The 21338-nt window shown below is 44.8% G+C and overlaps 1 long non-coding RNA gene across 1 annotated transcript in view; it reads left to right on the plus strand.

Annotated features, from left to right (window-relative positions):
- Window positions 1-21338, plus strand: part of Gm35880 — a 120632-nt gene that overhangs the window by 57444 nt on the left and 41850 nt on the right. The gene's annotated exons all lie outside the window — the stretch shown is intronic.

The raw sequence follows: 21338 nt of genomic DNA on the forward strand, positions 1-21338 counted from the left end.
TCAAAGAAGCAACACTAATCCACAGCAAAGTGTATCTCCAAATAATATTAATCCCACCCATTTTTTAAAGAAAGAAAATGCTGAGGAGATCCAATTGGGTAATCCTTTGGTCAGGGACAGGTCCAAGCGCGTGGAGTTGACCTGAAGTCTCAATTCCCGAAGGATCTGTTCAAATTCAGCCGTCCAATTCTGTAACATATACTGAAAAAGACTTTTTGACAAATTAGCTGCCCTAGTAAATTTAACATACTGAATGGAAATAACACACAATCCCGGAAACTTTTGTTCACATCCCTGCTGAGTTATTTGTCATAATACATCTAGTTGTATCTGGACAAGATCTATGAGTTGATTAACCAGCATGAGACCTCTCTGTATCTTGACATTAGCTGAGGCCTGTTCATCTATGACTGTAGTCACTGAGGCTGACAAAGTGTTAATGGTGTCAGTCGTCTGGACCTGTCCAGACAGAGCCAAGGCTGTCTGAATTAAGGCCAAACCCAGTTCCCAGTTAGTGGTAAAAAAGCAGGAGAATACTTGAGCAATATACATCACCGTCATTGGGAGTGGAAATATCGACATTATCCCCCAACGCTGCTCTCTTTTTATTATTGACGCCCTGGACATCACCAAGACGAGGGACATCAGTATTCCCTTGGTCAGTCTGGATTTTTCGGGTGAGTCTTTCTGGTATCCAAAATGGGTTGTCTTCATTCTGTGGGAAAACACAGATAGCTCCCCTGGATCTTATCAAAATAGGATCCGGGCCATACCATTTATTATCAAGGACATTTTTCCATTTAACCATCTCATTGGGCCTATCTGGCTCTGAACAATGACGTTCAGCCGCAGTATGGCCATGAGCATCAATATTTAAAAAATTGAGTGTAAAGAGTGCCAAAGACACAGACACTCTTGGTGCTCGGGGTAAAATCTCTTCAAGTTCCCTCTTCTGTTTTATAAGATAGGTTTTGAGGGTGCGATGCGCACGCTCAACAATACCCTGTCCTTGAGGGTTGTATGGAAGTCCAGTCAGGTGGGTTACGTCCATCTGACGGCAGAACTGCTGAAATTTTTGAGACGTATAAGCTGGTCCATTATCAGTCTTAAGGAGTCTGGGTTTCCCCCAAGCACTCCATGCCTCAAGACAATGTTGAATCACATGTGAGGCTTTTTCTCCGGTTAACGGAGAAGCAAACATGATGCCAGAACATGTGTCAATGGACACATGGAGATATTGAAGTTTTCCAAAGGAAGAAACATGTGTAACATCCATTTGCCAGACCTGTAGAGGTCGAATACCGCGTGGGTTAATTCCCACATGAGGAACTGGCAAGAACTCACAGCAGCTTTGACATTGAGTAACAATGTCACGGGCTTCTTTTCTTGTCAAGGAGAAACGACTGCGTAATGTTTCAGCCGTCACATGAAAATTGTTATGAAAATTTCTTGCAGCCTCTACCGGGGATGATAGGGCAGCAGCCACCACTTTAGTGGCCTTATCTGCCAAATCATTTCCCAGAGCCATGGGGCCAGGTAGGCCTGAATGGGCTCTAACATGAGTAATATAAACAGGAGATCTTCTAGATAACAAAACTAATTGTATCTGCTGAAAAATATTGGCAACTCTACTGGAAGGCTTAATCACTCCAGCCACTTCTAAAAGATTTACTGCATTAACCACATAACAGGAATCTGACACAATATTAAGGGGTTCTAAAAAGGTTTTTAAAACTTCTAAAACCACTAAACATTCTACCACTTGAGGTGAATTTTCATTATATTGTTTGGATACCACTTTACCATTAGCCACATAGGCACCTATGCCAGTTTTTGATCCATCAGTATATACCACAATCCCATTTTTAAGTGGGTTTCTTACTGTTATTTGTGGAAAAACAACAGATTGATTTTGGGCAAACTGTAAGATTGGATGCTTTGGATAATGGTTATCTATTTTTCCTGAAAAGGAGGTAACTAAAACTGCCCAATCATTAGATGTGGCTGCCAAGGTTTGAACCTGTGCAGCGGTATAAGGTACAATTAAAAGATATGGACTTTGCCCAAAGTGGGTGATTGCTGCTTTTAGACCTTTAAGGGCAAGCTGTGCAATTGCATCAGGATACCAATCTATTATTTTAGCTGGGGATACGTTTGGATGGATCCACAACAATGGCCCATTCTGCCACAAAACTGCAGTTGGCAATTGTGCTGTCTTAAAGACACACAAACTGAAAGGTTGCGAATCCTCAATACGTTGTAATTGTGCATTCTGTAAGGCTTTTTCCACCTTTTGTAAGGCCTGGTTAGCAGCTAGAGTAAGAGCCCTAGGGGAGGAGATATGAGGATCTCCTTCTAAAATACTAAACAAAGGCCTTAACTCAGCGGAAGGAATCTTTAAAAAAGGTCTGAGCCAATTAATATCTCCCAACAGCTTTTGAAAATCATTTAAGGTATGGAGGTGATCTCTTCTTATCTCTACCTTTTGGGGCACAATCTTATCTGGGGACACCACAGAGCCCAAGAATTGTCCTGTATCAGAAATTTGGACCTTTTCTGTGGCTATCTGTAAACCCCACTGACTTAAAGTTTTAAGTAGAAAAGGATATGCCTTTTGTAGCATGGTAAGGTCTTTATGGCACAGGAGGATGTCATCCATGTAAAGGAGCAAAATTAAAGAGGGGAATTGTTCCCTCACTGGCAAAAGAGCTTCTTGCACATAAAGTTGGCACATTGTAGGACTATTGGACATTCCCTGTGGTAAGACCTTCCATTGATACCTCTTATCAGGTTCCATGTGATTAATAGAGGGGATGGTAAAGGCAAATCTGGGCCTATCCCTTGGACACAAAGGTATAGAAAAGAAACAATCTTTAATATCTATAATAATTAAATTCCAGCCACGTGGTAATGCGGAAAGTACAGGGAGACCCCTCTGTACTGGGCCAAATAAGTTCATTTGCTCATTAATGGCTCTGAGGTCATGGAGCAGTCTCCACTTTCCTGACTTTTTCTTAATTACAAAAATTGGAGTATTCCAAGGTGAGGTAGATGGCTCAATATGGCCTAGTTTTAATTGTTCCTCTACCAGTTGAATCACAGCTTCTAGTTTTTCAGAGGATAGGTGCCATTGAGGAACCCACACTGGGTCCCCTGTTTTCCATGGTATGGGTCGTGCTGCCCCAATGGCCGCTAAGGAAAACCCAGACCCTGTCTGTCTTGGTTTCCATTAGGTGAGATGGGCTCTATCCTTCCCTGTTCTTGATGTCCTAACCCTTTTCCTTCTTTATAACCCATCTTTGCCATGATATTTTTTGCTTTAGTTGAATACCCTCCCGATGGGGCGTTTTCATTGGACAAAATAAGGCCCAAATGCTGCATAATATCCCTTCCCCAGAGGTTAACCGGGAGTGGGAGCACATAAGGTATGAATTTCCCTTGCTGTCCTTCAGAGGATTCCCACGTCAAGGCAATGGAGCTTATAGTGGGACATGATTGATATCCTAGGCCCTGTAATGAATGAGATGACTCTGTGGTGGGCCATGCTTTGGGCCACCAATGTGTAGAGATTATACTTTTATCTGCTCCGGTATCAAGGATGCCTTCAAACTCTTTTCCATTAATCTTAAGGCGGAGCTTAGGTCTATCATTTAAAGATACAACCAAATAGGCAGAATCATTTCCTGAGGAGCCCATTTTCTTTATCTCAGGTCCTGCAGATTTCTCCCTGGTATTATCAGGGAGGAGCAGCAGCTGAGCTATCCTATCTCCTTTACTAATAGAAAAAACGCCTTTAGGGCTTGAGCACAGGACCTGTATTTCAGGGGAATGTTGACAATCCATAACTCCAGGGTGGACTACTAAGCCCTGCAAGGTGAGTGAACCCCGGCCGAGAATAAGGCCCATGGTTCCCGGGGGCAAGGATGGTATAGGCTCCACTGGCACCGGCTGAATACTCATTTGAGGCATTAATAGGAAGTCGGAGGCGGCACGCAGGTCCACCCTTGTGGGTCTTCCTGGGTCGCCTCTCTGACTGCTTCCTGGGTCCTGACAAACCGGTTCCCATATCTTTGAGGGCCCTGGGACCGAGGGCCCGATGACCCGTTTTTTGGCACATCAGTTGATTGACTATCAGGTGGGGGAAGAATTCTGCCCTTTATATCCCTCACAGAGCGACACTGGTCAGCTCTATGATAACCCTTGCCACACTTAGAGCAAAGAGTGAGAGTCCCTCCCTGTTTATCTGGAGCTCTGCAATCTTTCTTAAAATGCCCAGGCTTTCCGCAATTAAAACATGTCCTCTGATCATTTCTGCCCATGGAGCGGTTCTGAGATTGGAGGATGGCGGCCGCTAAGCCTGCATTGGTGAGAGGTCCCCCAAGCTCTCGACAGACCCTGAGCCAGTCTTGTAAGCCTTTGTTCTTTCTTGGGGCTATGGCCGCTCGGCACTCCTTTGTGGCTTGCTCATAGATGAGCTGTTCTATCAGAGGCGCAGCTTGCTCTGACTCTCCAAAAATACGCTCTGCTGCCTCTGTCATTCTGGCCACAAAATCTGAGAAGGATTCCTGAGGTCCCTGGACAACTTTTGTTAATTGACCAGTGGTTTCACCTGCTCGGGAGAGCGCCTTCCAGGCCCTAATAGCCGTGGAAGAAATCTGGGCATAAGCTCCCCAATGGTAGTTTGTTTGATCAGCAGAATAAGCTCCCTGACCCGTTAACAAGTCAAAAGTCCAATCTCTCTGCTCTGGAGTCAAAGCAGCTGCGTTTGCTCGGGCCTGCGCTTGTGCAGTTTCATGCCAAAGAGCTCTCCATTCCATATATTTGCCCATACTAGGGAGAGCGGCTTTTACAACCGTTTGCCAGTCGGCAGGAGTTAGTGCCATGCCGGCAAGCCTGTCTAACTGCACCAAGGTAAAATTAGCATTGGTTCCGTATTTACGGACCGACTCGGCAAGCTCTTTAATTTGTAAGTATTCTACCGGAGCGTGGACACGCCCACCCTCGGCTCCTTCAAAGACCGGAAATGCCTGTTGTATTTTCCTTTGTTCCTCTCTGGGAATGAATGAGTCTGCGCACTGCCTCTCTGCGCATTGCCTCTCTGCGCAGGGCTGACGCACTACGCAGGGCGGGGACTCCGCATAGGGCGGACCTTGAAGCCGACTGCCCTGAGGCCAATCAGCAAACTGGCCTTCGCCAGCCGCTTTTGGCTTCCTTAACTGATTAGCTAGCACTTTACCTGGCTGGTACCCTTTTTTCTCATAATGAGCTGCTTCTTCCTCCCAGTCTGTTTCTTCAGAGGAGAATTCATCATCTGATTCAGAGCTACCAAGAGCTGGCTCCCCGAGCCCATCCAGCGATGAGCACAGGCTCCTTTTCCTAGAGACCTCCGCTAATTGATCTTTCTTCTTTTCCCTTTTTCCTCTTTTTCTTCTAATCTCTCTCCAGGTATTCCTACCTAACCTTAACTTTTCCTCGGGTTCAAGACCCTTGGAAAGGCCTGTATACTTATTTTGTGTACCATATTTCCTCTTTGTTCCTACTCTCTCTCCCCACTTTACTTCTGATAGCTTGTCCTGAATTTCATCTAGAATCCGCCCTGCCTTAACCACTTGATAACATGTGAAAAGGAACAAAAGGGCTTCTAACACTAGAAAAAATTCAAGGCCAAACATAACTTGTAAAGCCATTTTCCACTTTACTTCTGATAGACTGTCTTGAATTTCCTTAGAAAGTTCAAGGCCAGGCTTACCTCGTAAAGCTATACTCACTGGTACTCTCGTTCCCCCAGCTGAAAAGTTCTGAATTCATGTAGTTGAATCCTTCTTAACAGTCTGCTTTACGGGAACCTTTATTACCGCGACCCGCAGTTCTGGTTCTGGAATGAGGGATCTTCCTTGCGCCAGTCCCGAGTTTTTTCTCGTCCCGGAATTCGGCACCAATTCTTATTAGACGCGTGCTCACGCCCGGCCAGGAAGAACACAGCAAACCAAAATCTTCTGCGGCAAAACTTTATTGCTTACATCTTCAGGAGCAAGAGTGTAAGAAGCAAGAGTGCGAGAAAACGAAACCCCGTCCCTATTAAGGAGAATTATCCTTCGCCTAGGACGTGTCACTCCCTGATTGGCTGCAGCCCATCGGCCGAGTTGACGTCACGGGGAAGGCAGAGCACATGGAGTGGAGAACCACCCTCGGCACATGCGCAGATTATTTGTTTACCACTTAGAACACAGCTGTCAGCGCCATCTTGTAACGGCGAATGTGGGCGCGGCTCCCAACAACCCAACACTGGTTGAACCTAAAGAGCCTGAGATTAGTTAGTGACCCAGGAGAAAATAAAATACTATAATTCTAGTAGGAGAACATTCCTATAAAATGATTCCTAATGACACTACACTATACTTGTAAATCAGTGCCTTGCCCAGCCATCTTCAGAGAAGCTTCCTCCAGCAGTAGATGGAAACAGATACAGAGACCCACAGCCAGACAATAAATAGAGAGTAAGAGACCTTGGAACACTCAGCCCTAAATGGGATGTCTCCATCATATCCCTCATTTCAGGGCTCAGAGAACCCATTGAAGAAGAGGCAGAAAGAGTATAAGAGGCAGAGGGGGTGGAGGACACCAAGAGAACAAGGCCCTCTAAACCAACAGGATTGATGCACACATGAACTCACAGAGACTGTGGCAGCAGTGGGCACTGGGCTTACATGGGTCTACACCAGATGGGGGTCCTAGGGCTGAAAGGAGAAGGAGACATATGACTCCAGCCCTAACCAGAAGCTATTGATAACCACTTGAGTGATAACCACTTGCAAATGAAAATTTAGATCTCTTTAAGGGAATTGTACTTGGGAAACAAACTACACTTAAGGTTGGGCTGCATGCCCCACAGTAGATGGTCAAACTCATTGGCATCTTTGGGGTTTCCTTGTCCCAAAATGGTGTCAGAGCTTTTGTATTTAATCTTATTTTTTATTTTTAAAATGTTATTTGTATTTTTTTCTCTTTGGTTCTCTGGGTACATATTATAACTTTCAGTTTAGGGCTTTTGTGTGATGCTTGAGTGGGAGAAAAAAGTGGGTCTCTGATTCTTGTGCCTTCTCTTGGGCTCTTTTACTTGTGCTTGCTTGTTTTGTGCTTTTCCAGTGTGTTAGTTTTTGTTTTTATCTCATTATATCTTATTCTGTTATTACCCCCTTAGAAATCTGTTTGTTTTCTAGTGAGAGACAGAAAGGGGGGTGAACCAGATGGGAGGGCAAGGGAGGTAGAACTGGGGGGAGTAGAGGGACGGGAACTATAATCAGGATCCATTATGTGAGAAAAAAATCTATTTTCGATAAAAAGAAAAGCAAAGAAGATGTACATTTAATATGTATAAATCCCTAGTGGGAGAACTGGAGGGAAATGGTGAGCTTTGTGACACTTAGTGGATAGTGAAGAACATAAGGTGTGTCTTGCCATGATGTTTCTCGTTACTTGATTTTCCTACCCGTCATAGATCGATGATTCAAAGGAGTGACAGTGAATATGGCCTAGTCCTTAGCCCTCAACAAAATCTTCCTTTACCACCAAAACAGATACCTTGAAATTAATTTCAAGCCCTTCACTAGCCTTGGAGCTGAGCAGCAGTACAAATCTCTCTCCTATGGTATGCCTATAAAAGAAGCTCATGTGACTAACCTTAATATTGGATTTATTTTCATCTCCCCTACAGTAAGTTTGGATAGTCAAGAGAAGACCTCTTATCCACCCAGATGCTGCTCACCTTTGCCATATCTCCAAAAGACAACAGTGTTTGATCTACCCAGCTGAATTAATTTGGAAGGAAATTTTTACTTCTGATATTCTAGTAAGAAACCCTGTCTTTTAGCTATTGCTGTTTTCCTGTTTGGTTCTTTGGTAGACTTCAAGGCTTTAATTTTCTTCCCCAGACCAAGTCATTCTCGTGTCTTTCATCCTCTCTCTTGAGATTTACATATTAATCTTCTAATGTGGATATGTGCTTCTTCTCCGTTGCGTGTGTCTTCCTCTGAGTTCAGAAACACAGGAAAGTAGCCATGATGTGAGTAACGTTCTAATCCCTGAGCAGTATACACTGATCACCAAGTCAGAGGGGCGAGTAGATACTCGGGTGCAACTTGATCCTTCACCTTTGCCCAGGGGAAATGACAATTTTCCTTCAATAGGACATGTAGTTAGATCTTCATAATCATATTTTCCTGCATTCATTACTTAAAAAGAAATAAAGATGGTTAATGTTCTCAGACTTTTTTTTTCTTTGTTATTTTTTACAAAGGAAAATGAGTACCCGTGCATCACTAATATCCCGAGCATATGTTTCATCCCCCTGCTGGGTCATCCACACTGGGTGGCATCTCAGTTTGCTTTTGAGTCAGGAGATGTCTTTGACTTTGGGCTACATAGTGTAGATACCAGAATAACACTGTGGACACTTTTGTGTGTTCATTGTGAGCAAATCCCTTTCCCAACCCGGTGTCAAATGGGTCATGTCTGAAAACACAATTCAGATTTCTTTACTACAGATTATTCACTTTATCTGTATTTATCTTTAGCTGAAATTATCCCAGGGAACCTTTGTGTTGAAAGCACAAAATGATATGAAAAGTCAAGGGCTTTTTTTTTTTTAAGCAAATCTGAAAGCAGGTGTTGGAAGCAGAAAAATCATTCCTTGAACTCCCCAGGAGTTGATCAAAGAGGCAGCCATAAATTGCAACAAAAGCAGAGATCCACTCTGCTCTGAAAGCCAGCCAGCAACATTGGAAATGTTTCCTTATTTATTCCATTAATTCTGTGATAGCAATCTCTACTGACAAGATTTGCAAATCTAATCATTTATTAATGAAACCTGTCTCGTGGATTGTACCCAAGATCCTCCTGAGGTCCCAGCTTCTATGTGGCCACAGCCCTTTGCTGGCTACAAGCTTGTTGTCTTGACAGAACGTGACATTGGAATTTCTGAGATTCTCAGGAGAACACCCACTCTGATAGAGCTTATGACTATATTCAAAGATGGCCGCCGGGCACAGCCTTGCTCCAAGGACCAGCCTACTGACCAATTTTCAGGATCCACACAGCAAACATTGTTTCTTCTGTGCACAGAGAACATTCTCTGTACATCCCAGTCCAACATGTGTGGTTTTAGATTTTGCTGCAGACAGGAATGAAGAATTGGACCTGCGTTTGCATTACTGTTACTCACCCTGACAAAGATAAGATTGACCCGACTCTTGACTAAGACATTGATTTTTTTTCCTAGAAATTTTACTGTGGTTTCAGATACTTCCAAAATATCACCCTGTTTCCTTGGCGACCGTCTAAGCTTTATTCCCTATGAACCGACGTGGCATGATTCATCAGTGAACAGCCAGCAGCAGCCACCCGGTTTACAGACTTCCTAAAGATTTCCTGGAAAGAAATTCTTGCCCTGAGCTCTTTCAAAGGCTCTCTGTTTTTGATGTTTCACAGAACATAGCTCAAAGTGATAACAATAATAATAATAATAATAATAATAATAATAATAATTCTGTAACATGTCCATGAGGAACAGCAGTATTGATGGAGATAATGAAATGCAGAAATGAAAACCCCTCAGCAACACTCCCTCACATGTGCCTAAGCTCTGTTCATTAATCTCTGATAATTAGACTTTTTTGCAGAGGTTAACAGCAGTGGCACATGGTAATTAAGGACTCCATCACTACCAAAGGGATTGGAATGCTTCTAGTGTGACACATGTCCGGCTTTCAGTATGTGTTATGTTTGCTTTAAGTATGAATTCCCTATGTAAGAAGTGTATTGTGTGCATGTGTGTGTGCATGTATGTGTGTGTGTGTGTGTGTGTGTGTGTGTGTGTGTGTGTAGAGAGAGAGAGGGAGGGAGGGAGGGAGGAGGGAAGAGAAATCCATGATCTTATATTAACTTCTTCAGTGAAAGTTAACAAAGTATTTTAGTTGTAAACTAAATAAAAGAACGACCTATTGCTTGGATCATCAATTTTTTTTTGGCTTGGCGATGTGACCTTAGCGAGGTTTCAGATGCCCTTTGCCTCAGTTTCTCCATCTGTAAGATGCTGTGGTTATAAACTCTTTAGAGTTTTATAATTTAATAATGATATCCATCAAAATTGCTAGAATTCACTGATGATATACATTATGCCATGTGCTGTTCTGAGCCCATATATGTCCTCAAAACATTTCAGAGCAAAAGGGGTTGAATAGGCTGCCAGTACTACTTAATTCACTTTGAGATATCCAAGTCACTCAAGAACAAACTTCCCCCAAAGGGTAGTTCATTGGACAACATTCTCCTTTTTCTTCTAGAATGAGAAATACTTACACCTCGTAGCATCTTTACTTTGGTAATAGTAACCATTTGGCTTAGGCTGAATATAGCAGTATGAGTCCATCCGTGAAAGAACCCATTAATAGAGACTCACAAGATGAAGAAGATAGCTACTTCATCTCTGAGCTGTTTTGGTTATTGGGCTAAATGAGAGGTACACGGGACCCCCAACCCCGCCAGAGAGATGGTTTATCTTGGCACCCAGCTGTGAGTGCAGTCCAGCAAGGCAGGACTGCCTGGGCTGTGGCAGCAGGAGAGTGAAGCAGCTGGCCACAGGGTAGCTGTGGACAGGAAGCAGACTGCGATGAATGCTGGCACTCAGCACGCTCTCTCCCTCACTTCCTCCTTTTTATTCAGCTCAGCACCCCAGTCCATAAAATGGTACTGACCAAGTTCAGGCTGTATCGCCCGCTCCAGTTAAACCTTCATGGAAATGCCCTCATGGACATGCTCAGAGAGGAGGCTCCTAAGTTAATCTAAGTTAATTGACAATGAAGATGAACTATCTCCTATCCCTTCCTCTCTCCCTTTTTTGCTCTGTAATGTCACAAACTGCATATCTGCATACTTAAAACTGATATTGGTTGGATATTTTTTTCAAGGCAAGGGAGGGAAGAAGGAAGTTTCTAATCCTTAACCCCCCCCCCCCCACACACACACACAAAGTCTGACTTTCAAAGGTCTCAGGTCCTAAGAGGGAGAGAGATTTTGCCTGTATTTTAAGTTTTGTTTTGTTTTGTTTTGTTTTTCCAGACTAAGTCAAAAAGTAAACTGAGCTAGCTGCCTCGCCCCAGGAATGGGGTTTATTTCTATCCAGTGTTTCAGGATCGCCCCCCTGGTGTCTTTAGTCATGCTCTAGCTGAAGCCAAGAGTGAGGGTTTCAGTGGCAAGTAAAAGCCCCTCGCTGGAGCCTGGCAGAGTTTCCATAGCAGCTGGCCCCTCCATTAGCAGTTTCCAACCCCTCTCCCCAGATGAGTGTGAATGGGCAGGCTGGCACTTGCTCCTCCGGATTCTCCTTTTACTTTTATTGGGGGAGGGGGCTTTTAAAAGATTGACACTTCCACAGAAAGAAGAGGAAGAGGCGGAGATGGGAGGGAGGGAGGAAGAGAGAGGGAAAGGAGAGAGAGAGAGAGAGAGAGAGAGAGAGAGAGAGAGAGAGAGAGACACTTGGTTTTGTCCCAGTTCCATTTCCTCCTGATTTCCTTTGTAAAAGCAACCTTCAACTTCTGTATGCTGACACCATTACCTGGAACAGCAATCTGAGCCCATATAGTCTTGCTCTCCTCAAGTGTGGTGAAGACAGAGAGACAGTTATTTGACAATAAGTGACATATTTCTGGCAGGGTTTTCTATTCAAACATCGAAAGGAGATAGAAGATTTAACAAAAAATAGCCAATACTATGCTACTGCTATGTGCTATTCCGTGTACTTGTTTTTAATAAAAAACAAAACCAACCAAACAAACAAACAAAAACCCCCAAGCCATTGGTTTGTACTGAATTCCTTACTGCACCACATCCAACAGCCCAAACCAAATGGCGTCACTCAACCAAGACAGAACTAGGTTGCTTATCTGACCTCCTAAAAAAAAATCAGAAGAGAGAAATGAGCAGTCCTCTCACTTTGTTCTCCACTTCTGCCTTTCTGTTCCCTTGATTAGAACACTCACTGTCATATAGAAGGAGGTGCTTTGATTCTGGAGTCGCCATGAAAGGGCAAGTAAGAGCTTTAAACTTATCTTGATGTAATTTGGTTTGGGGCCAACTTGTTTGTACTGGAGATTTTGAAAACTCGTGTAAATCTCCTCATGCTGACTGGCTTCCATGCATGAGCTATTCTTTCCATTTGCCTGTTGCCAGATTAACCTGGGAGAAAGTAGAATCTCACCCTTTCCTCTTCTTCTAGGACTTTTTCCTCACTTAATCCTAACACAAAGGGTCCTTCTCTCCCAGTTTAGAGTGGTGGATCTGCCTTTGTAGAATAAGAGATCTTCATGTGCTGGGCCTGGCACAGATGAACTTGGAAGAGAAAGGATGAAAGCAGCCATGGTTTGGCTTTGCAGTAAGGGAAAACCAAGCTCTAACAACGACAACAAAGATTGAGAGAAAAAATGATTCTTCTTGTTAAAGTAAATTAATTAGTTGGATTTATATGAGGAGACAGAAGGGAAGGAGCCAGGCTGTGTCCCACATTAATAACTCCCTCAGGAGAAGCCAGATTGGATTGAAAGAGGAGGACGGGGGAGGGGCCTTCATGCCACCTTGGAAGGGAAGGATCTTGGGTTTTCCTCTTTTTGCACTCTGTCACCCCTGCAGACACAAGCACATATCCTGAGCCTGACATGAAAATGATGTCATCTTTCTTTTTGACTCACCAACCAGACTACATTAATCCCCCACAGCGTGAGGGCCAGCAGGAGGCTGCTTAAGGGACTTCAGGCCTGTGAATAAATGATGACCCAGTGGTTAGGGGGCGGTAGCCTAGATACATTCAGGATGCATTAAAGCAATTAGCCGAGAGAGAAGTGAGAGTACAATTTCCAATCCCCAAGAAGGACCAGGCCATGCCTGGAACTGGGTGGGGAACTCTACAACTGTAGGTTGGTGAGAAACACTTAGCAAAATGACTGCCTAGGAACGGATCGTGCATGGAGTCCTGCCCTTTGGCCTGGTTTCATGCTAACGCCACTGAGAGTGAGGAGAGGGTATGAAGATGACGGTGAGAGCCACAAACTGGATTGTCCGCAAATCGCTGCTCTTGAGCCAGTCCTGTCACAGATATTTCTAAATTGGTGCTTGCTCACTGGTACCCCCTGTTGAATCTAATTCCAGGAATGCTTTCTGTTTGGCCAGAGCCTTTGCTTTGGCCCAGTATTTAAAACAAATAAAACAAACAAACAAAATCAAAGCAATATTTTTAAAATTCAAAACAGATTTTATGATCGTCTTGCAAAGCCTGTGGTGTGTTAATGCTAGGTTGGCACTCCTGCCTGACCCCAGGATGCTGGAGTAGCTGGGTGCCCTCCATGTTGTCCCATGTTTCACTCTTCCCTGTCCCCCACTCTGCTCATTTACATGCATTCGGACCTCTGCATGCCATTTGAGTTTCTGATCTCTACTTCATTAATTGATTCATTTCGTTTACTTCCTTACTGGAACAGGGGCTTGCTGTAATGCTAGGGTTGGCCTGGAACTAAATATGTAATACAGGCTGGCCTTAAACACAAAATCCTTCTGTCCCAGACTTTCAATTCTGTGATTCTAGGCATGCACCCCCATGCCATCGTAGAATTCTACCTGAAATGGCTTCTGAGTTTGGTTCAATCAGAAGTATCAGGTAAACTCTGGAACTTCCAGGCCTGTTTTCTACATAGATCCCCCTTAATCCCTGCTCTCTAAAGGGCTTTCTTTCATCTGTCGGACCTTGCTTATGAACCCCCGTAGACACAGCCTTGACTCTGAGTCTGTGTCCTTCCCAGATGAAGCTCTGGAATATACGTGCTCATTTGTTTCAATCCATTTAGAAACAGTAGCAGACCAGGAAGTAGCCCTGAGAATAAAGGGACATCTGAACAGCCTTTAACCACAGCAATCTGGTCTGGGCCTGTGTGGAGGATACCTACCACAGAAGAGTAGCCAAGACTAGGCCAAGCTAAACACAATGATTTCAGGCAGTTTCATCTTCACTTCACCCATGAGATGTGAGACAGAGCCCCTAGGTCCTATAAACAGCCAGCCAGAGCATTCCTCCTTCCCTGATGCTGTGTGCTTCCCCAGAGAGTAAACTCCTAACCCTCCTTTTTTTTTCTTATTCGAATGAATTTCCAGTTGGAAATGTCATTTAAGCATGAACAATAGTGCCAGTGACTCCAAGAGACTAAATCCCACAGCCTGAACTCTCTCCTCTGAACCCTCAGGGAACCCTTTTCTCACCTCTTGTCTCCCCCACTTTCTCTCCCTCAATCACTTAGGCCTAACAGGAAGGAACTGCTAAGGGGAACTTCCCTCCCTCCCCCCCTCCCCTCCTCAGCTGCGCTACATTTGGGCACTTCTAAAAGGCACATCTCATCATTAACTGGCACCCTAGTCCCCCGGTAAACAATCACATTGTTTAAAACTAAAGGGCAATCTGTGTTTTGAAGGTGGCTGAGGGGCCTGTTTGACTACTGCGCTCCAAAGCCGAGAAGGCAGTAAAAAAGTCCAAGGTACACAGTCAGAAAATGAATAATTCAACTTCTCTCACACGCCGAATTAACCTTGACTTATTTCATGCTTCCCCGCCCCCATCACGCCAACTTTTGCCTCTCTCCAACTGGAGTTGGCTGAAATCATCCAAGCATGCATTTCAATCCCATCTGGAACCGTCTTCTGCTCTATTTGGATCACAGAACGTGAGAGCAATCGGGCAAGTACGAGTTCCCTATGGGAAGGGGTGTCATGAGAAGGCCTATAGTGCTGGGTGCTTGGGGCAGCACCCACACCCATGAAAGATGAACACCAACTATCTTTCAGCTAATACTGACAGCCAGAAGATAAAGCAGCTCAGGATGTAGGGAGCCTCTGTGTTCCTATTTTTGTATCACTCATTTTTCTTGACACAACTCTCTGCCCCAGCTTCCTCACAATACTGCCAACGAGCAACAACTACCACCTTCACCCCACCAGGAAAATAAGGACCCTCATCAGGTATACAGCTTTGAAAGGCAGGTAGAGTACACTCGTACTTTTGTAAAATCAGCTCACCTCTCACAGGTAGAGCGTGACAGTATCATATGCTAAGCACTGAGTTACATGGTGTGTGTGGGGGGGGGTGGGGGGGGTGAGACAAGGCTCCTGACATATAAAAGCCTCATTTGTCCAGGAGATGTCCCTAAGACCCTTCCCTTGACCACTTTACAGAGAAGGTGGAAACAAATAGAGAGACAAACATGCTTGTCCAGCTCAGAGGAAGATAGAAGCAACCCTGTGCACATGCGGTGGTTTTCTTGGTTATGTTATGAGATAAATAGAGTTGCCAGGCATGGTGGTAAATGGCTGTGGTCTGGGCTACTTTGGAGGCTGATACAGAAGGATTGCTTGTTTGTCATCTGAATTACAGAGTGGGTTCAAGGCCAGCCTAAGCAATTTGATAAGAGTCTGTCTCAAAAGAAAAAAAAGTATGAAAGGGACTGGGGGATCCAGTTCAGTGGTGGTTTAAATAAAAATGGCTCCGATAGGCCCATAGGGAGTGGCACTATTAGGAGGTGTGGTCTTTTTGTAGTAGGTATGGCTTTGTTAGAGGGAGTGTCACTGGGAGGCAGGCTTTGAGGCCTCAGAAGCTCAAGCCTGGCCAGTATGTCACTGTCACTTCCTGCTTCCTGCCAACCTGGATATAGAACTCTCAGCTCCTTCTCTAGCACCATGTCTACCTGCACACCACTGTGCTTCCTGCCCTGATGGTCATGGACTAAACCTCTGATACTGTAAGCCATCCCCAATTAAATGTTTGCCTTTTACAAGAGTTGCTGCCATGGCCATGATGTCTGTTCACAGCAATGGACTAAGACAGATTCAGTTGTAGAACACTTACCTACCAAGATCAATCCTCAGTCCTGAAAAGAAAAAAAAAAATACTGCATCTATTTAGATGGTATCCTTGGAGATATTAGGAGCTGAGGCAAAAGGGAATCTGAGTTGGACTTAAGATGCTCTCATCAGCATAGACAAGCTAACTTCTAGAAGAATGTGGCAGATATTGTCCAAGAAAATTTTCTGGAATGGTGGAATGTCCTACAGATGTATTTCTCAGTGTGATAGCCACTAGCCATGTGTGGCCACCAAACAGCTGACTTGTGGCATTTTAGTCTTTCTCAATTTTCAATAGTTTACATTTAAAAGCAGCATTGGGTAGTGGGCGGTGTCGGAGATGGCAAGGCAGAGGCAGCATCTTCTACATCATTTCTTTAGGAAGCAGCCTTAGGAATGTCTATCTCCACACACTTCATTCAGAAATTCCTTCAGCGTTTTCAAATACGAGGAAGGAAGAAGCAAACACTGGCTCGAGCTTCCTAGAGGTGCCAGGTCTGAGAAAAGCACTTTCACATTTGAGAGTGAAGCTCTAAGTCTGCTATAAATAGTATTACCCCGCTTGTGCAACTGGGAAATCTGCAGGTGACAAATTGAAGTACATGGCCAAGAGTTGCAAGATGAGTAGCTGGCAGAACTGGAATTTTAGTCTCTATTATATTAAGCATTGTTCTCAATGCTAATGTCACAGAGGAAAAACCAGCCACTGGCTACCAAGTTCATGGTTTATGTCTGACTTGATCCTTGGTTACCAGATTTTCTTGGGTCAGAGTTGAAAATATTGGATAAAGGAATGACCTATGTTGTTGTGCTTGTTGGTATTAACAGTGTGACACTCAGGTATGAAGTGGTCCCTCCCATGATTTTGCTGTTGTCGCTGAAGGAACTGAAGCCCGAAAGAAGTCCAAATTAGGCAGAAAAAAAAAAGTGTCCCAAGGAATAACCCCGCCCCCCCCACCCAGGGAAAAACAAAAATAGACTTCCTCTGAAACCATCATGGCCCCTAGAAGAGAGCAGGCTTACCAAGGAGAGTCTGTCTAGCACCCCTGGCTATGGCTGATGAAGAGAAAGCATATCCCCGCTGCTAGCCATTCATGGGACAAAGTTGGTGTTGGTTATAATTAGAGCTGCCTTTCTAGGAGGGGGGTGGGTGCTTCCAATGCCAGCTCTGCATTTGCATCTGGCAGCTGGGATGCTGCCACCTGGCCTGCTCTGTTCTCCAGAGGCATCTCAGCTGCTTTCTCAGGGCAGGTGTGATGGGGGGCAAGGGAGGGAGAAAACACAGCAGGGGCAGTGACCATGGTGCAGGCAGCCATTCACAGTGTGAGTCTGCCCGGCTCCCAGCAGCAGACTGCTGCTACTCCAGGACCCCTCAATGGCTGCTTGCTTTCTACACCAATGAGCTCTGGGGTGATAAGTTCAATCCCCAGTTCAGTCAGACCTGCAGTTTCTTCAGTGACCTACTTTCCTCACTCGGTGGTGTTGGAACAATGCCTTGCTCGGATCCTTGTTTAGACTCATTTTTGCCTTTGTAGAGAAGCCCAGGCTTTTGCCAGGCTCTCCCCCACCCCTCCCCCACACCCCTTGAATCCCTGACAAGTGTTGATAGGAACAGAAAAAGAAAAAGAGAGAGAAAGAAAAACAAGGGGAAAAATGGGTTTTAGTCCTCCCACAGACTCTCAGGCTCCAGAGGAACCAAAGGCTGGCCCATCAATAAGAGAGAAATCAAAATGTACTTCTCGACTCAGAGCAGAATTGGAATCTGAGTCTGTCGCTCTCTAGCAATCTACCTTTCAGAACCCACCCCCAATTCCTCAGGAAGAGCGAGAAATAGCCCATGCAATGTCGGGAACGCTCTGGACCCCAGAGCATCCAAGAAATCGCTGCTTCTGAAGTTTCAGACTCCTAAACGCATAAGCACTAGCTCCTCCCTCTTGGGTGAGCCAGCCCACTAAAATCTTTTTCATACTCTTGGTCACCGCTACCATTGAGAGAGTGGAGTGGTCAAGGAGCCAGGGAAATGGCCCAAATGATTCTTTGTGCTCTGTGAAGCAAATGTAAGAAATATAAGTAAACACCAGATAATCTAACCCAAGAAACAATACAGAAGAACAATAAAATCATAACCAGCCTTTATTGATTGGTTGCCATAGCCATGGCTGTCCCATGTACTTTTGAATTTGTGATGTGCCTTCTTGACTAAGACCCCTGGATACAGATTCTGCTGATGGCTTCATGTCATAGATCCTGGGGTACAGGGCAGTGCCTAGTTCCCAAGGGGTCAGCTTGGATCTGAATCATCAATCTCTCCAGAGTTCATACCTGGCATGGACACTACCTTCAAATGCCACCTTCCCATATTTTTCAATCTCAAATACTAGGATGACTTGGTAGACTGTGACCTGCCCAGCCTCCAGCAGTCTCTCCTCTTGCCACCTCTGTGAACCATAGCTGAACCCACCCTGGCTCCTTTCCCCTACTTGAACCTGCCAACATGCCACTCCTCTGAGACACCTTCCCTGTTTCCTCTCCAAGAGGATTGGAGCTTTCAAAATGGGCTACTGTCCATGTTGGGCTCAGGGTGGAGGGCATCCCTAAACCCCAAGTCCCTTCTAGTCCAGGGTGATGTATGCTTTGGAAAATGTAAAGGGAATCCCAGAGATTTTGAGAGACTCTCCTCTAGGAGTACAATAGAGGGCTCCACAGGGATGTCCTTTTGGCTGTGTCCCCTCTCCCACTAGGTCTGCTACTTAGTGAGGATAGAGTTTAAAGTTGTAGAGTATACCTCAAAACCACAGAATGCACCCACCTTGGACCTACTAAGGACACAAAGGTAGAAGAAAAACTCTGGGAAATGGGTGTCATGGAGGGGTTCCCTAATCTGGAATGACTAAGTCACAGATTTAACAATTACTTTGGTGTTTAGATGATGACTCAGTGGGGAAAAGAGGCACTTCCTGTGTAACCAGGACCCAAGTTTGTGTCCCCTGCACCAACATAAAAAAAGCCAGACATGGCTGCCAGACCCACAACAACAGCGCTGGTGTTGGTGGAAGGGGTGGTAATAGGGACAGGATGATTTCTAGAGCTTGCTGACAGCCAGCCTAGCTAGATACAATCAATCAAATCAATCACCAATAACAACAACAACAACAACAAAAAACCCAGTAATCTCCTGGTTCAGTTTCAGATTATCTGGTGTTTGTTATAGATCTTATATTTGCCTTATGGAGCACAAAGAATCTTTTGGGCCATTTCCCTGGCTCCTTGGTCAATTCACTCTTAAGAGAGCATGACCCTGTTTCAAATGGATATGGCAGAGAATGATAAAATGGAATACATTTTATCTTTCTGTGGGTACTGTGAACACATGAGTACGCAAATCTGTGCACATACACACTAATTAGATCATCAGTTGTCTACTAATCATGTCTTTTTGTGACTTTTAGCTGAGAACACCTATTGAATGGAGTTACTCACCCATGATCAGCCCTGCAGGAGGCTATGCAACAACTTCTTACTCAGTGTTGGTTACCGACATCCCCACCCTTTCTTATGCAACTGGTTCATCTCCTGTGCCTCTCCCCAAATTGCCCAAGTAAAGACAACCTGTCCAGCACTGTACCTAACTTCCTGGCCTTAGCACTCATTCCTTCCTCTTCTGCATGTTCCTCCTCATCTTCACGTAGCTGCTGGACTCATGCCTCCTTGCCCAAAAGAAGTCCCTCTACTGCTCAGCCTTGAGTAGCCATCCAGTAATTACCCTACACACTATGTATTTCCTTCATACAACTTAGCACTCCGTATAAGTGTCTTGTTTAATCCCTCTTTGAAGAGGATTGTCTTAGCTCCCAGCTATAGGATGAATGCCCAGGGCTTAAAATAACCTGCAATGTTTATGAGTTTCAGTGGGTCCTCCGCCTTCCCCCCTCCCCTCCCATCCTATTCTTTCCTACCTCTGTTCCTTCCTCTACTCTCCCTCCTCCAGATTTTGGCTGATGTACCTCCGCTGAGCTATTTTCCAAATCGAGAGAGTCACTCTGTATGCAACGGCTGACATCCTAGTTGGGACATCTCCAATGAGGCTTGGCTTTGGTTTTGTTTCGCTTTCTTTTTTCTTTTCTTCCTTTTTTTCTGGACAGGATACAATATAGCCCAAACTGGCAGTGCACTTAATATGTAACTGAGGCTCTTTCTGAACTCCTGATCTCCTGCCTCTATCTCAGTCCACCCAATGGTGTACATTACCATGCCCAGCCAACACTTGATTTTCAGTAATTCCTTTAAATTGAGATGCTTCTGTGGTGCACCATGAGAGCTTCTTAGTTTCTGTGTTTGCTTCCCTGCATCAATATAGTAGCTTTCAGTCTTTCAGACATATTAACATATGCTTAATTACACTCAGATGTAAGTGGCACAGTTTTAAAACTCAAATAAATAGTAAACACCAGGGCCCCTGGAACTTGACAGAAGCCTGCCTAAAGCAAGCAAATATGCTAGTGGGACCTGAGAAGGAAGATTTGGAGAGGAAGTACCTCCCCTTCCTACATTCCCAGTCACTCAGGGGAGTAGGGAGTCTTGAACACCTCAGCAAGAGCCTCTGCTCTGGCCTGACCCCTTCCTTCAGCTCCTGTGCAACCCCGAAACCTACTAGTTTCTCCCGATGATGCCAACGAACAGGATGACTACAGCTCACCTTCCTTCCCAAGGAGGAGTCGTACCCCTCACTGAGCAAAGGAGAAGGGCTTCTCTCATCCCTCTTAAATTGTGACAACAAACAGCGTAAGACTGAAACATTGGACAAGAGATTGGTGGCACAGGACATCCTTTCCTTGGGTAACTGAGCACCTTTCTGCTCCAAACGTGCCTGCTGGCGGGTTTGTCTAGAACCCAGGTGCTCTCGATGCTGAGCAGTCACCAGGATCTGCAGGCAAGGCTCTTCATCATCATCCATCCAGAGGTTGGGATGAGGCACAGAATGATACAATTGGATCCTCATGGGCAGTTCTGTTGGGACTGAAAGCAGTGGAAATATGGATAATTCCTTAAGATGCTGCCCACTACTTCCCACCAACCACTCCAATGCATGGCTTTCAGCACTGGCTTTTCATAAGAGACCACTACACATCTTTCCACCAGCTCTCTCCTCTGTCCCTTGTGAACTCATACATACGTATCTGTAACTTACAATAAAAAGACCCTAAATTATAAACTACTTAAAGAATGAGACCAGAACCTGACACCTGCTCCTGCCACAGAGACTTCAGAATATGTTTATGTTGCTCACCCCTAACGAACTGTGGGATTAGTGTGAATGATGCCCAAATAATTGCCTCCCCTCCCAAAAGAAACCTAGACAACTTCAACATCTGGACTGTCATGTGATTCTCAAGTAGACAACCAAAATTACA

This window comes from Mus musculus, chromosome 1 (genome assembly GCF_000001635.26).
Source record: "Mus musculus strain C57BL/6J chromosome 1, GRCm38.p6 C57BL/6J".
Lineage (NCBI taxonomy): Eukaryota > Metazoa > Chordata > Mammalia > Rodentia > Muridae > Mus > Mus musculus.